Genomic DNA, 15,306 nt, shown 5'->3' with positions numbered 1-15,306 from the left:
GAAACCACAAAATAAGAAAGAAGTTAAAGAGGTAAATAGAATACTAGAAACGTTATGTATTATAGATCTTTGGAGAAAATTGAATGGAGACAGAAAGGAGTACACTTTCTTCTTGGCAGTTCATGGAACCTATACAAAAATTGACCATATATTAGGACATAAAGACCTCAAAATCAAATGCAGAAAGGCAGAAATAGTAAATAAATTCTTTTCAGATCACTATGCAATGAAAGTACATTCAATAAAAAGTCAGAGGAAAATAGACCAAAAGGTAATTAGAAACTAAATAATCTCATCCTAAAGAATGAATGGGTGAAACAGCAAATCATAGACACAGTTAATAATTTCATCCAAGAGAATGACAAGAATGAGACAACATACCAAAATTTATGGGATGAAACCAAAGAGGTAATAAGGGGAAATTTTACATCTCTAAAAAATTATAATTATGCTATTTACCTCTTGAATAAAATAGAGAAAGAGAAGATCAGTGAATTGGGTTTGCAACTAAAAAAGCTAGAAAAAGAGCAAATTAAAAATCCCCTATCAAATACTAAACCTGAAACTCTAAAAGTAAAAGGAGAGATTAATAAAATTGAAAGTAAAATAAAAACAAAAACCAATTACTGAATTAATAAATAAAACTAAGAATTGGTTTTATGAAAAAAAAAAAAAACCCAACAAAATAGATAAACCTTTGGTAAATTTGATTAGAAAAAGGAAAAAGGAAAATCAAATTGTTAATCTTAAAAATGAAAAGGGAGAACTTTCCACCAATGAAGAGGAAATTAGAGCAATAATTAGGAGTTACTTTGCCCACATTTATGCCAATAAATTTGATAACCTAAGTGAAATGGAGGAATACCTACAAAAATATAGGTTACCCAAATTAATAGAGGAGGAAGTAAATTGCTTAAATAGTCCCATTTTAGAAAAAGAAATAGAACAAGCTATTAATCAACTCCCTAAGCAAAAATCCCCAGGATCAAATGGATTTACATGTGAATTCTACCAAACATTAAAAGAACAATTAAATATAATACTATATAAGCTATTTGAAAAAAATAGGGAATGAAGGACTCCTACCAAATTTCTTTGATGACACAGACTTGTACTGATGGTACTGGTACTGATACATAAACCAGGTAGGACAAAAACAGAGAAAGAAAGTTATAGACCAATCTTGTTAATGAATATTGATGCAAAAATTTTAAATAAAATATTAGCAAAGAGATTACAGACAATCATTCTCAGCATAATACACCATGACCAAGTAGGATTTATACTAGGAATGCAAGGCTGGTTTAATATTAGGAAAACTATTAGCATAATTGACTATATCAATAGCCAAATTAACAAAAACCATATGATCATGTCAAGAGATAAAGAAAAAGCATTTGATAAAATCCAAAACCCATTCCTATTAAAAACACTAGAGAGTATAGGAATAAATGGATTCTTTCTTAAAATAGTAGCATCTATCTAAAACTATCAGTAAACATCATGTGTAATGGGAATAAACTGGAACTATTCCCAATCAGGAGTGAAACAAGGTTGCCCATTACTATTCAATATTGTATTAAAAATGCTAGCTTTGGCAATAAGAGATGAAAAAGAAATTTAATTAATTAGAATAGGCAATAAGGAAACCAAATTATTACTCTTTGCAAATGATATGATGGTATATTTACAGGATACCAGAGAATCTAATAAAAAACTATTATAAATAATCCACAAGTTTAGCAAAGTTGCAGGATACAAAATAAATCATCAGCATTTTTATACATCACTAACAAAATTCAACTGTAAGAGATACAAAGAGAAATTCCATTTAAAATAACTGTTGATAGTATAAAATATTTGGGAATCTATTTGCCAAAGGAAAGTTAGGAACTATATGAACAAAACTACAAAACATTTTCCACAAAAATAAAGTCAGATTTAAGCAATTGGAAAAATATTAAGTGCTCTTGGATAGGTCAAGCAAATATAATAGAAATGACAATACTATCTAAACTAATCTATTTATTTAGTGCTATACCAATCAAACTCCCAAGAAATTATTTTACTGACCCAGAAAAATAACAACAAAATTCATCTGGAAGAACAAAAGGTCAAGAATTTCAAGGGTACTAATGAAAAAAAATATCAAATGAAGGTGGTCTAGCTGAACCAGATCTAAAACTATATTATAAAGCAGCAGTCATCAAAACCATTTAGTACTGGCTAAAAAATAGACTAGTCAATCAGTGGACTAGATTAGGTTCACTGGACAAGATAGTCAGTAACTCTAGCAATGTAGTGTTTGACAAACCCAAAGACCCCAGCTTTTGGGATAAGAATTCACTATTTGACAAAAACTGCTGGGAAAATTGGAAACTAGTATGGCAGAAATTAGGCATTGACCCACAGTTAACACCATACACCAAGATAAGTTCAAAATGGGTTCATGATTTAGACAAAAAGAAGGAGATTATAAATAAATTAGAAGAACATAGGATAGTTTAACTCTCAGTGTGGAGAAGGAAGGAATTTGTGACCAAAGAAGAACTAGAGATCATTATTGATCACAAAATAGAAAATTTTGATTATATTAAATTAAAAAGTTTTTGAACAAACAAAACTAATGCAGACAAGATTGGAAGGGAAGCAATAAACTGGGAAAACATTTTTTACATTGAAAAGTTCTGATAAAGGCCTCATTTCCAAAATATATAGAGAATTGACACAGATTTATAAGAAATCAAGCCATTCTCCAATTGATAAATGGTCAAAGGATATGAACAGACAATTTTCAGATGAAGAAATTGAAATTCTTTCTACTCATATGGAAAGGTACTCCAAATAACTATTGAACAGAGAAATGCAAATTAAGACAACTCTGAGATACCACTACACACCTCTTAGATTGGCTAAGATGATAGGAAAAATTAATGATGAATGTTGGAGGGGATGTGGGAAAAGTGGGACACTGATACATTGTTGGTGGAATTGTGAACGAATCCAACCATTCTGAAGAGCAATTTGGAACTATGCCCAAAAAGTTGTCAAACTGTGCATACTCTTTGATCCAGCAGTGTTACTGCTGGACTTTTATTTCAAAGACATCTTAAAGGAGGGAAAGGGACCTGTATGTGCAAGAATGTTTGTGGCAGCCTTTTATGTAGTGGCTAGAAACTGGAAATTGAGTGGATGTCCATCAATTGGAGAATGGCTGAATAAATTGTGAATAAATAAATATATGAATGTTATGGAATATTATTGTTTTGTAAGAAATGACCAGCAGGATGAATACAGAGAGACCTGGAGAAACTTACATGAATTGATGCTGAGTGAGATGAGCAGAATCAGGAAATCATCATACACACCAATAACAAAATTACACAATGATCAATTCTGATGGACATGGCTCTCTTCAACAACAAGATGATTCAAACCAGTTCCAATTTTTTAGAGAGTCAGCTATACCCAGAGAGAGAACTATGGGAAATGAGTGTGGACCATAACATAGCATTTCCTCTCTTTCTGTTATTCTTTGCTTGCATTTTTGTTTTCCTTTTCAGGTTTTTTTCTTTCTAGATCTGATTTTTCTTGTGCAGCAAGATAACTGTATACATATATATTATATTTAATATATACTTTAACATATTTCACATATATTGGACTATCTGCCAACTAGGAGAGGGAGTGGGGGGAAGGAAGGGAAAAGTTGGAACAGAAGATTTTGCAAGGGTCAATGTTGAAAAATTATTCATGCATATGTTTTGTAAATAAAAAGCTTTAATAATAATAATAAACAATATTCCTGTTATTACATGTGATGTTCTCTTGGTTTTGATCACTTTACACTATTTATTATTTCATGCATCTCTATTCATACTTAGCACGACAAGCAAAAATGATGGTCCTGTTCAGTTAGCAAGAGAGACTAAATAGACAGCAAGAGTGGAACACTGATACTTCAAGATATTGAAAGGACTGGAGGAAGGCCTCCATTATTTTGCATGGATCACTATGTAGAATTTGATTATTGTAATACAGTGATAAGACAACAGCTAGCACCTCTCCCTCAAAATCATCTTGTATCGATTTTTATTTATCCCTATATGTAGCCATTGTTTATTCTAGTTAGAGTATAAGCTCCTTGAGGTCACATACTGTTTTGCTTTTTCTTTGTTTTCCTAGTACATTCATGATACAAAATTGGTCCTTAATAAATGCTTGTTGATTGATAGAGTAAGAGGACCTAGGGTCAAATTCTGCTTCTTAAATTATGGGACCAAATTATAAAACTAGTCATTCAGCTTTATTGACCACTTCTTTGTCAGGTACAAGTGCCAATAAGTGTATTCCTTATCCAAGCATATCACTAAACTCTAAGAAGAAGATATTTAGATTTAAACTCATGAAATATAAATCCCCATGTAATACTATTAATTGGAATATTTTTAGTATTTTTATTTCTTGAATAGAGGTCAGTGATTTGGGGACAATTTCCTCATCTGTAAAATGAAAAGTATGGACTAAATAGTATTTGAAATTCCCTGTGACTCTAGAAGTATGCCTTTATGACCTTTCAAGTATGAAGCTTCCTCCCAATTATGTAATTCTGTGTGATTCTGTACCTCCTAGAAAAAAAGGATTAAATATGAAATCGTGTGACATGTCAAACAATTTAAGTTTTGGCTTCTACAAAAATCATATAAAGTACATTTCATTTTATTCCTTTTATATCCAAGGCAATATGACTGAATGTAGTATGTTCAGATTGTTACATAAAAGCACAATCATCTCCTTGATAGATGTTAGTGTGACTAACAATACACTATAGGTAAGTAATAATGGAGCAATCATAGAAACCACTGTGTAAGGTTTTGAAAAATGTAATGACAAATTAGTCCCACACCCATCTTTCTTAAATAGTAGACAGTGTAGGTGGATATTTTCCCTCAAGCAATTGTTATTGAAGACTTTAAAATCTTGAGATTAAAAAAAGAAAGAATCCTGAGTTTTCAAAGAAATAAAAATAAATAGGTAATATCTGAAGAAATAAAGAACAGATTCTACCCCAAAATGGATATATCCTAGGGAGAGTTGTTGAAGGATCCTTTATAATTAATTCAGGTATCAATGAAGAATAGAAAACTGAAGATATCAGATCTTTTGATTTTCTTCTAGGTAGCTGGGTTGCTCAGTAGATAGAGTGTTGGATTTGCAAATCAGATCTGATTTCAAATCCTTCCTCAGATTCTTGCTATCTGTGTGATTTGAGTGAATCACTCAATGTCTCTCAGCCTGTTACCTCATTTGTAAAAATAGTACCAAAGTAACAAGATTGTTGTAAGTAAAATGAGATAACAGATTTAAAGAACTTTGCTTACATTGCTATTTAAATTCTGGACATTATTCTAAGAAGAATATGTCTTGTTTCAGGTCTATGGATCATGACCTTCCATGTCAAAGATGTACACTCTTGAATACCAATAACTTCAGATTAGTTTGTCATATGTACCCTAGCAGTGCTGAAATGTTTTCTCAGATAGTTTCTTATAAAACAAAAAGAGTGGGTTCTTGACACATCACTAATTTTCTCACTTCCCAGGAATACTAAAATCAATAATTGGTAAGGAAACAAAGTATTATTATGTGTTGCTTCTACTCCAAAATTCTTGTGTCAGGACACACTAAATCATTCATTCTTGCTCATTCTAATTTAGTACCATAAGTTTGGGATGATGAGCCATTATTTTTCTGGGTGTTCTGACAAATGCACCTGGAAGCAGTTTAGTTGTATAGCTTGAATGTAACTTTGCAAGTAACCACTCCTTCATATGTGGTCAGCAATAATTTGTATTGGTTAAATTGTCAAGAATGCTTATTCTACTGAGAACCTTAACTTCATTTCTTAATGAATTTTCAGAACTTTCAGACAAACATTCAAATTCTACTCTGCCCATACTAGGTTGATACTGGATTTTATTTGCATTATGCTTTAATTGATGGCAGGAGTTTTCTATATAACACCCCATACCTTGTGCACCAATATTTTCTTGCTGAAGTCTTTTGGCTACAAATCTTAAAATGCCCTAATATGGAGAGGATTAATGTTATAAATCACTCAAAGGGCTATGTAAAGGCTCATTAGGTATAAAGAGAAATAAATAGATTGCACCATGTTAACAATGACAATAATATATGTGAAAAGCTTTAAAAATTATGTTAGGAAGGATAATGTGATTTGCCCATAACTATGGTAATGCAGTTGATAGAGTTCTGGGTTTAGAGTCATGGAGATCCCAGTTAAAATCTGGAAATATACCCTACTAAGTGTGTGAACCTGGGCAAGTCACTTAACTTCTGTTTGTCTTAGTTTCTTCACTTTAAAAATTGGAACAATAATTGATAGCACCAATCTCCCAAGGTTTTTTTGTGAGAATTAAGTGAGATTATCTGTAAAGCATTTAGCATGGTACTTTATAAATGTTCCTTCCTTTCTTCTGTCCTTCCTTCCTTCTTTCTTTCCTTCTCTCCTTTTCTTCCTTCCTTTCCTTCCTTTTCTCCCTTTTTCTTCTTTCATTTCCTCCTACTCTCCTTCCTTCCTTCCTTCCTTCCTTCCTTCCTTCCTTCCTTCCTTCCTTCCTTCCTTCCTTCCTTCCTTCCTTCCTTCCTTCCTTCCTTCCTTCCTTCCAGATTTTGAGAGACTGCATATTCAGGTAGGTGCAGCAATAACTCTAATTTTGGGGACATTAGAGATAATTGCAACTAATTAAGAGGTCACTTAGTTTATTGTGTGCTGATTGACAGTCACAAAATTTACATAGTCTTTTGTTTTGAAGGAAGTTTCTGCACTTTGGAAATAGATGTATGATACTCATTCTGATTCATAACCAAAACAAAGATGAGACAGCATTCAGGGAATTGCTTACCAGCCCTATACTTAACACCTTCATAAGTAAACTAAGGTCAAATGGTGTTTTTCCACATGGATTGATTTAGTAGAAAAATACATAAATTAATGTTGATTTTGCTTCATGGGATGCTTTTTGGAGAAGCCAGATATGAGGGAAGTAGTATAATACAGTGGAAAGTGTGGAAAGATTCAGAGAACCTTTCAAACAAATTTAAACAAATCCATGAACTCAGCCACTTATTACTTCTCTATGTTGAGTTACTTAAATTTCTCTAGACTTGATTTTTCCCCATCTGTAAAATGAGGGGGTTGAATTAGATAACTTCCAAGTTCTTTATGTCTCTGACTCTATCTTAAGTAAAGGTGAAATTTAATGAAACTCACAATATCCTCTTGGTTGAAACATGGTTGGAAAACAAATCAATTCTTAGGTTGTTAAAGTAGGCAAGATCATTGGCTCTTCACTGTGGTTTCTCATAGCTTTTTGCAATGCAACTCCCAACTCCCCAGGCCTCTAAGCTAGAGAAACATGAGCATTAAAGAAGATAAAAGAAATGAATTTATGGAAGGGTGGAAAGTTCTTAGGGACTTGTTCAAGGTAAAGTTCAAATTCCTGAAATGGAGAACTGATTCTGCTTGAGTGAAATTATAGCTTAAAAACCCCACAGAATTAGAGAATTTTAGGTTGAAAGAGAGCTTAGAAATCATCTAATTTATTAGTATCTTTGTGCTTCTTTTATTTCCCAGTGTAGTTATGTTACCATATTGGTTATGGGGAGGAAGAAGCTCAATTCTTTTTTTTGGAGGAGTGGTTGAGAAGGGGAGGCCATTGGGATTAAGTGACTTGGGCAGGGTCACCCAGCTAGTAAGTCTGAGGCTGAATTTGAACTCAAGACCTGCTGACTTCAGGACTGGTGCTCTATCCACTACACCATTTGCTGCCCTAAAAACTCATTCTTAAGAATAGATATCTGCTATTTTGTAAATTCAGTCACACCTAGTTGCCTGAGTTATCTTTTAAATTTGTGAAGTTTTACATTTTATTATTTAAACATTATTTTTAATTTCTATTTTTACTGACCCCAAGCTTCCCATAACAGTCCCCTTTTTTTCCAATACATATATTCCACTTGTGTTGTCATATGGCAGTGAGATTGGGAACATCAGTGCCTCCAGAGAGCAAAGAGTAAGCATTATACCAAAGATGATGGAAAGGTTTATGAGTGATCAGGATACAACATGAGACTGATGAGGAACTCAGAAGAAGAGGAGTATGGGATATTATTGATATTATGGGATATTATTATAGAAAGAGAAAATGGGCTTGTCAGCTGGTGAGATCATGGAACAATAGATGGAAAAGCAGAGTGTTCTTGTGATGTGAGGAGACAGCAAGATGAGAACTTTTGGAAGGATATAGAGGAGACTTAAACAGGATAGACAGATATAAATGAATTGTGAACTATATTATGGAAGGGAATTTCACATTGATGAGATCTTAGATCCATTTAACTATGTTTTTCATTGCAAGCAGCTAGAGTATCATCCCCATCTCTGACTGGTCCGAGGTTTATAGACATATTAAAATCACTCACTTGTTCTCTTAAATGATTCTCTCTAGGATTTACCTACTAAGCTTCAGAAGGGTTTATGTTTATGAGGTTGATATAATCACAGATCCTTGATATACACATATTTCTAGTTGTAGAAGGAAAGACTTTTCCCTTATTAAAGTAGTTTCAAATATGAATTATAAAGAGAGGTAATTCAAAGATTATTAGGGAAGATATTTCTGGTGACCTCAATTTCAAGTCTCTTTAGTTAGACTTCTATTGTGCCTATGGAAAAAGTCAGGTCTGTTTATGGATTTCTCTTTCTAGTAAGTCACAAGAGTTAGAGTTTTTTTTTTTTTTTTCTTTTCTATGAAAATAAGCTACTCAAAATATGAGAGTCAGATCATACATTTAGAACTGGAAGGGATTCATTTTATAGATAAGGATGATTGAATTATTTACTTATAGTCCTGCAGGTAGTCAAAAATCAGTGGCAGGATTTGAATATCAATCCTCTGACACTAGGAGTAGCTATATGGATAGAGGCCTGGGTCCGAAGGCAGGAAGACTCATCTTTCTGAATTCAAATTTGAACTCAGATCTTACTAGCTCTGTAATCCTGAGCAAGTCATCTGTTTGTCTTACTTTCCTCATTTGTAAAATGTTTTAGAGAAGGAAATGACAAATCAGTCCAGTATTTTTGTTGAGAAAATCCCAAATGGGGTCATTAAAAGTAGGACAAGACTAAAAGTGATTAACCATGAATACCTCTGATTCCAAATGCAATATGTTTTTCTATTCTATCCCACTGCCTCTTCAAAGGGAATTAAAAGGAAAAAAAAGAGAAAAGACAAATATTGGAAAGGCTATAGGAAAAGAAATGCTCTAATGTACCATCATTTATGAGAATTCTTTTCTAATCCCCATAGTTGCAGGTGCATTCCTTACAAAATAACCTCATTTTGGAAGTACTTTAAAAAATACTTTTGTTACTTCATTCCTTTTTTCTTAAATTTTAAACATTTTTATTTAAAGTTTTAAGATCCAAATTCTATCCCTCTCTCTTTTCCCTCCTCATTCCCTGAGATGGCAAGCAATCAAAAATAAGTTATACATGTGTGACATTTCTATGATAGTCATTTTGTATAAGAAGACTTGAACAAAAGGAAAAAAATAAAAGAAAAAGTGAAAATAGCATACTTCAGTCTGTATTAAAAATAATATCAGTTCTTCCTCGATAGATAGTGAGCTTCATTATTAGTTCTTTGGTATTGCCTTGGATCATTGTATTGCTGGGAAATTAGGCCTAAGTCTATCATGGTTGATAAATATACAGTCTTGCAGTTGTTATGTACAAGGTTCTCCTGGTTCTGTTCACTTCACTATGCATCAGTTCATGTAAGTCTTTCCAAATTTTTCTGTAATCATCCTGCCTGTCATTTGTTTTAGTAATAATAATAACAAATAAAATTTAGTAGTAATAAGTAATAAATAGCTTGTTTAATCATTTCCCAATTAATGAATGTCCTTTCAATTTCTGATTCTTAGCCATCAAAAAAAAAAAGATGCTAGAAATATTTACAAATGAGTCCTTTTTCCTTTTTTTGGATTCCTTTGCATAAACCAGTAGTATTACTGGATCAAAGGGTATGTATAGTTTTGCAGCTCTTTGAATATAGTTCCAAATTGCTTTCCAGAATGATTAGATTAGTTCACAATTCCACTAACAATACATTTGTGTTATTATTTGCCTACATCCTCTTCAACATCCAATATTCTGCCTTTTTTAAGTAATATTAGCCAGTGTGATAGATGTGAATGCCTCAGTTGTTTAAATTTGCATTTCTCTAATCAATAGTGATTTAGAGAATTTTCTCATATGCTTATAGCTTTTATTCCTTTGTTTGAAAACTGCCTTTTCATATTCTTTGACCATTTATCAATTGGGAAATGATTATAAATTTGTCTCAATTCTCTCTCTATAGAGAAATTAGGCCTTTATAAGAGACACTTGTTGCAAATTCCCTCCCCACCCAATTTTCTGCTTTCCTTATAATTTTGCCTCGATTTATTTTGTGCAAAACCTTTTTAATTTTATATATTAAAAATTATATATTTTACATTTTGTAATGCTCTCTATATTTTCTTGGGTTCTAAATTCTTCCCTTATCCATAAAAATGACAGATAAACTGTTCCATGCTCTCTTAATCTGCTTGTAGTATTACCTTTTATGTATAAAATATGCACCCATTTTAACCTTATCTTTGTCTACGGTATGAAATGTTGGTCTATATCTAATTTGTTACATATTTTTAAAAAAATTCCTCGGCCACAGTGGATGATCCTTGTAATATATTGCTGTAATCTTTTTGTTAGTATTTTCTTTAAAATTTTTGCTTCAATATTAATTAGGGAAATCGCTCTGTAATTTTCTTTCTCTGATTTGGCTCTTGTTTATCAGCACCATATTTGTGTAGTAAAAGAAATTTTGTAAGACTTTTTTTAATCTGCAGTTTACAAATTATATAGCATGGGGGTTAATTGTACTTTAAATGTTTGGTTTAATTCAATTGTGAATTCTTCTGGTCCTGGTATTTTTTCCTTAAGAATTTCATTGACGGCTTATTCAATTTTTTTTTCTAAGATTGGGTTATTACAGTATTTCATTTTTCTTCTATTAATCCAAATAACATTTTTGTAGCTATTCATCAATTTTATTTAGATTGCCAAATTTATTGGCATATATTTGGGCAAAATAGTTTCTAATAATTGTTTTAAATTTTTTTTTTTCATTGGTGGTACGTTTACTTCTTTAATTTTTTGATACTAGGAATTTGGTTTTCTTCTTTCCTTTTCTAAATCAAATTTGAACCAATAGCTTATCTATTTTATTGTGTTTTTTAAAAATAAAATCAACTTCTGTTTTTATTAATTAGTTCAACTTTTTCTTACTTTAAATTTTATTAATCTCTACTTTGATTTTCAGGATTTCCAATTGGTGTTTAATTGGGCATTTTTAATTTTTTTTTTTTAAGTTGGGTAGTCAATTCATTGATCTGATTTTTCACCATTTTATTTATGTAATACAAAATTTTCCCTGAATACTGCTTTGGTTGCATCCTATAAATTTTACATGTTGCTTCAGTTGCCATTTTAAAAAATGACATTGTCAATTGTTTCTATGATTTGTTCTTTGACCTACTTGTGTTTTTGAGTGAGATTATTTAATTTCTGATTATTAAACTCTCAATTGGCTATTACTTAATGTAATTTTTATTTCATATTGATCTAAAAGGGATATGTTTAGTATTTCTGCTTTTCTGCATATATATCCTGATTGACCCTATATGATCAATTTTTGTGTAGGTAATGCTGAGAACAAAATTCTTATTCATTTTTCTCTGGAGATCTATCAAATCTAACTTTTCTATAATTTTATTCACTTTAACTTCTTTATTTTCTGGTTAGACTAACCTAGTTCTGAGAGAGGAAAGTTGAGGTCCCCCACTAGTATAGTTTTATTAGCTATTTCCTCTTTGTAATTCATTCAACTTCTTCAAAAAACTGGATGATATAACATTTGGTACATATATGTTTAATATACATATGACTTCATTGTCTATGGTATTATTTTAGCAAAATATATTTTCCTTTGTTATCTCTTTTAATTACATCTATTTCTGCTGTTGCTTTATTTGAAATCATGATTGTTAACCCTGCTTTCTTTGCTTCAGTTGAAGCATAATAAATTCTATTCTAACCCCTTATCTTTACCCTGTGAATATCTGTCCTGCTTCAAATGTGTTTCTTGTAAACAATATATTGTAGGGTTCTATTTTAATCCATTCTGTTATCTACTTCCGTTTTATAGGTGAGTTCATTTCATTAGTATTTATAGTTATGAAAGCTGTATTTCCTTCCAAGCTGTTTTTTACTTGCTTATCCCCCTTTCTCTTTTACTTCCAACACTCTCTCCTCATAAGTTTTACTCTAATCATTGCTTTCCTCAATATAACCTCCCTTTTATCAGTATCCTCTGTCCCTCTTTTATTATCCCCATCCTTTTTTTACTTCCTTATAGAGTAAGATAGATTTCTACATCCAATTGAGTGTGTATGTTATTACTTCTTTGAGTGTTCTGATGAGAGTAAGGTTTAAGTTTTGCCCACCCCGATCTTCCCTTTCATTATAATAGATTTTTCATGCTTTTATGTAGGATAATTTACCCCATTTACTTACCTTCCACCTTCTTCTTCCTGGGAAGTTTTCTTTCTCACCCCTTTATTTTCTTTGTTTAGGTTTTTTTTTTTTTTTTTTTTTTTTTTTTTTTGCTTATCATCCCATCAAAGTCACCTTATATACACACCCTCTGTCTACATATACTTCTTCTAATTGCTTTTATAGTAATAAAGTTGTTAAGAGTTATAAATATTATCTTATAAACTTCTTAAGGGCATGAACTGTGATACTTTTGTGCTTGTTTCCCAACATTTAGCTAAAAATTTGGCACCAAGATTCTTGATAAATGCTTGTTAATAGAACATCATTAAAATATTGTGCTATTTTAAGTATGTTGAATATTTTTTAAATATCACTATAAATAATTATATTGCATATATTGTAAAAAATGAACAACTCTGAAAAAAAGGAACTCTGACCAATGAAATGATTTAATAGGATTCCAGAGGACTGATAAACAATACTGACCATGTGAAGACAGAAAGATGATGGCTTAATATGCAGAATGAGAAGCTTAATTTTAGGTGTGATCAATGTGGGAATTTGGTGTGCTTGACCATATATCTATATCTATATCTATGTCTATATCTATATCTATATCTATATCTATGATAAAAGGATCCTTCTTTATGCTTCCTTCCTTCTTTCTTTGCTTGCTTGTTTGCTTCCTTCTTTCTTTTCTTCTTTCTTTTTGTTTGTTGTTTGATCTTCATTTTTGAAGAGGACCCAAAACATGACATAAGGTCTTGATTTGTGCATGAATTGGATTTAACTGAGGTAGATTTGTACAAGGTTGTCAAACTCACTCTCTCTGCCAGAATTATTGAAATTCAATGGTCCAGGATAACCTTGGTTTCTTTGATGTTCACCAAACTCTAGATGCTTCATAGTGCTTGCTTCAGACTCCTTCCCTACCATTGGAACAAAGTATTCTCATCTGCTCATTCCATTGGGGTCACAGATGGATTTGAAGCCTGTTGGTGACCTTCAACCTGGTTTAACTCATCTATCCTGATGGTTTTACAACTAGGGTGTGGCCACTGCCTATGCTTCATCTTCTTGGAACCATAGGTGAGAGTAAGGTGAAGGTGGATACCAAAAGTGGATGAGCAGTCCTGAAAAAGTCTCAACCACACCTCTCCCCAGAAGCGTTGGTCCTCCCTCAATAGCCCATACACTCCTATTTTTGGTTCAGTTGATTGGGAAAGATTAGTATTAGGAAAAAATATTATTTTTAATGAAAAAAAAAAAAGGAATGCGATTTTCTTATAGTAAGCCTTTCTTTGTATCACCAATGTATCATTATGTGGGACACAATCAATACTTAATTAATGTTTGTTCACTGAGTGAAAGAAAAACAACTGCTTATTGGCTGATTGATTGATGATGCATTTCCCAGTAAGCTCTTTGATGATGGATTTTTAAAAAATCTTTATATCCCTCACAACAAGATTACTATTATTATATGTATGGTGGAGGGCAGAAGGGAGTGTGGGATTTGGGAACCTGTTTACGGAACTTCATGAAAGAAAACCTTTCTACAACTTATAGACTCAGAGAACTGCCTGCATTGAAAATGCTTAATGATATTTGAACAAGGAATTGTATTGTGTTATGTTATGCTACAAAATTATGTAAATAAAGTACAATTTAAGTAAGCCAGATCCTTTTCAATAGTAAAGTCATTATAAAAAAGTGACTTATGACAACTGGTCATAAGTTGTACTTTTAAGATGGAGTATTAACTCCTTTAAAAAAAATTCAATATTATTTTTTTTCAATTACATACAAAAATAGTCTTCAACATTCATTTTTGTAAGATTTTGAGTTCTAATCCCCCCCCCCCCACACTTACCTACCCATTGCCTAAGAAAGCAAGCAATCTGATATAGGTTATACATGTACAATCATTTTGAACACATTTCCATATTTTCAATGTGAAAAGAACAAAAGGGAAAAATTAGTAAAAGAAAAAGCAAACAGGAGTATTAACACTTTCAAGACATTATACCATTACTGCTATAGCACAGCAACTATTGAAGTTCCACTATTGGAATTGTAAGAATGACAGTGCAACTACAGACAAACCTTCAGAACCACAGAATCTCAAAGGTGGAAAGAATCTCACAGATCATCTCAGCTGTTCTCCTGTCTGAAACAAAAATGTCTTCCAGAGCATCCCTCACAGATGGTCATTGATCCTTCACCTGAATACTTCAAGTAGTTGCAAACTCACTCATTCATGATGTCTTTATACTGCTTTAATTATTAGGATTTTCTTCTTTAGGATAAGTTAAAATTTGCCCCACTCTGAGTTTTCTGCTGAAGGACAGACAACATGGAATTTGAATAGATTTATATCTGGGTTCCAAGATTTTTCTGAAAATGCTTTCTTTTTTTTAAGCACAGTTTAATCTAGGTCAGACAATTAAATACTCATTCAGATATTCAACAATTATTTGTTGTTTGCCAGATAAGCATGTAATATTGTGTTAAATATTCAAGCAAAAATGGTTGCATAAAACACGTCACTCCCTTTTCTTCAGAATTCATATTAGCTCATTACTTCTGTGTTCCTTCAATCAATTCCATTTCTGTAAAGA

The sequence above is a fragment of the Sminthopsis crassicaudata genome, chromosome 1 (genome assembly GCF_048593235.1).
Source record: "Sminthopsis crassicaudata isolate SCR6 chromosome 1, ASM4859323v1, whole genome shotgun sequence".
Lineage (NCBI taxonomy): Eukaryota > Metazoa > Chordata > Mammalia > Dasyuromorphia > Dasyuridae > Sminthopsis > Sminthopsis crassicaudata.
This window is presented reverse-complemented; position numbering follows the sequence as displayed.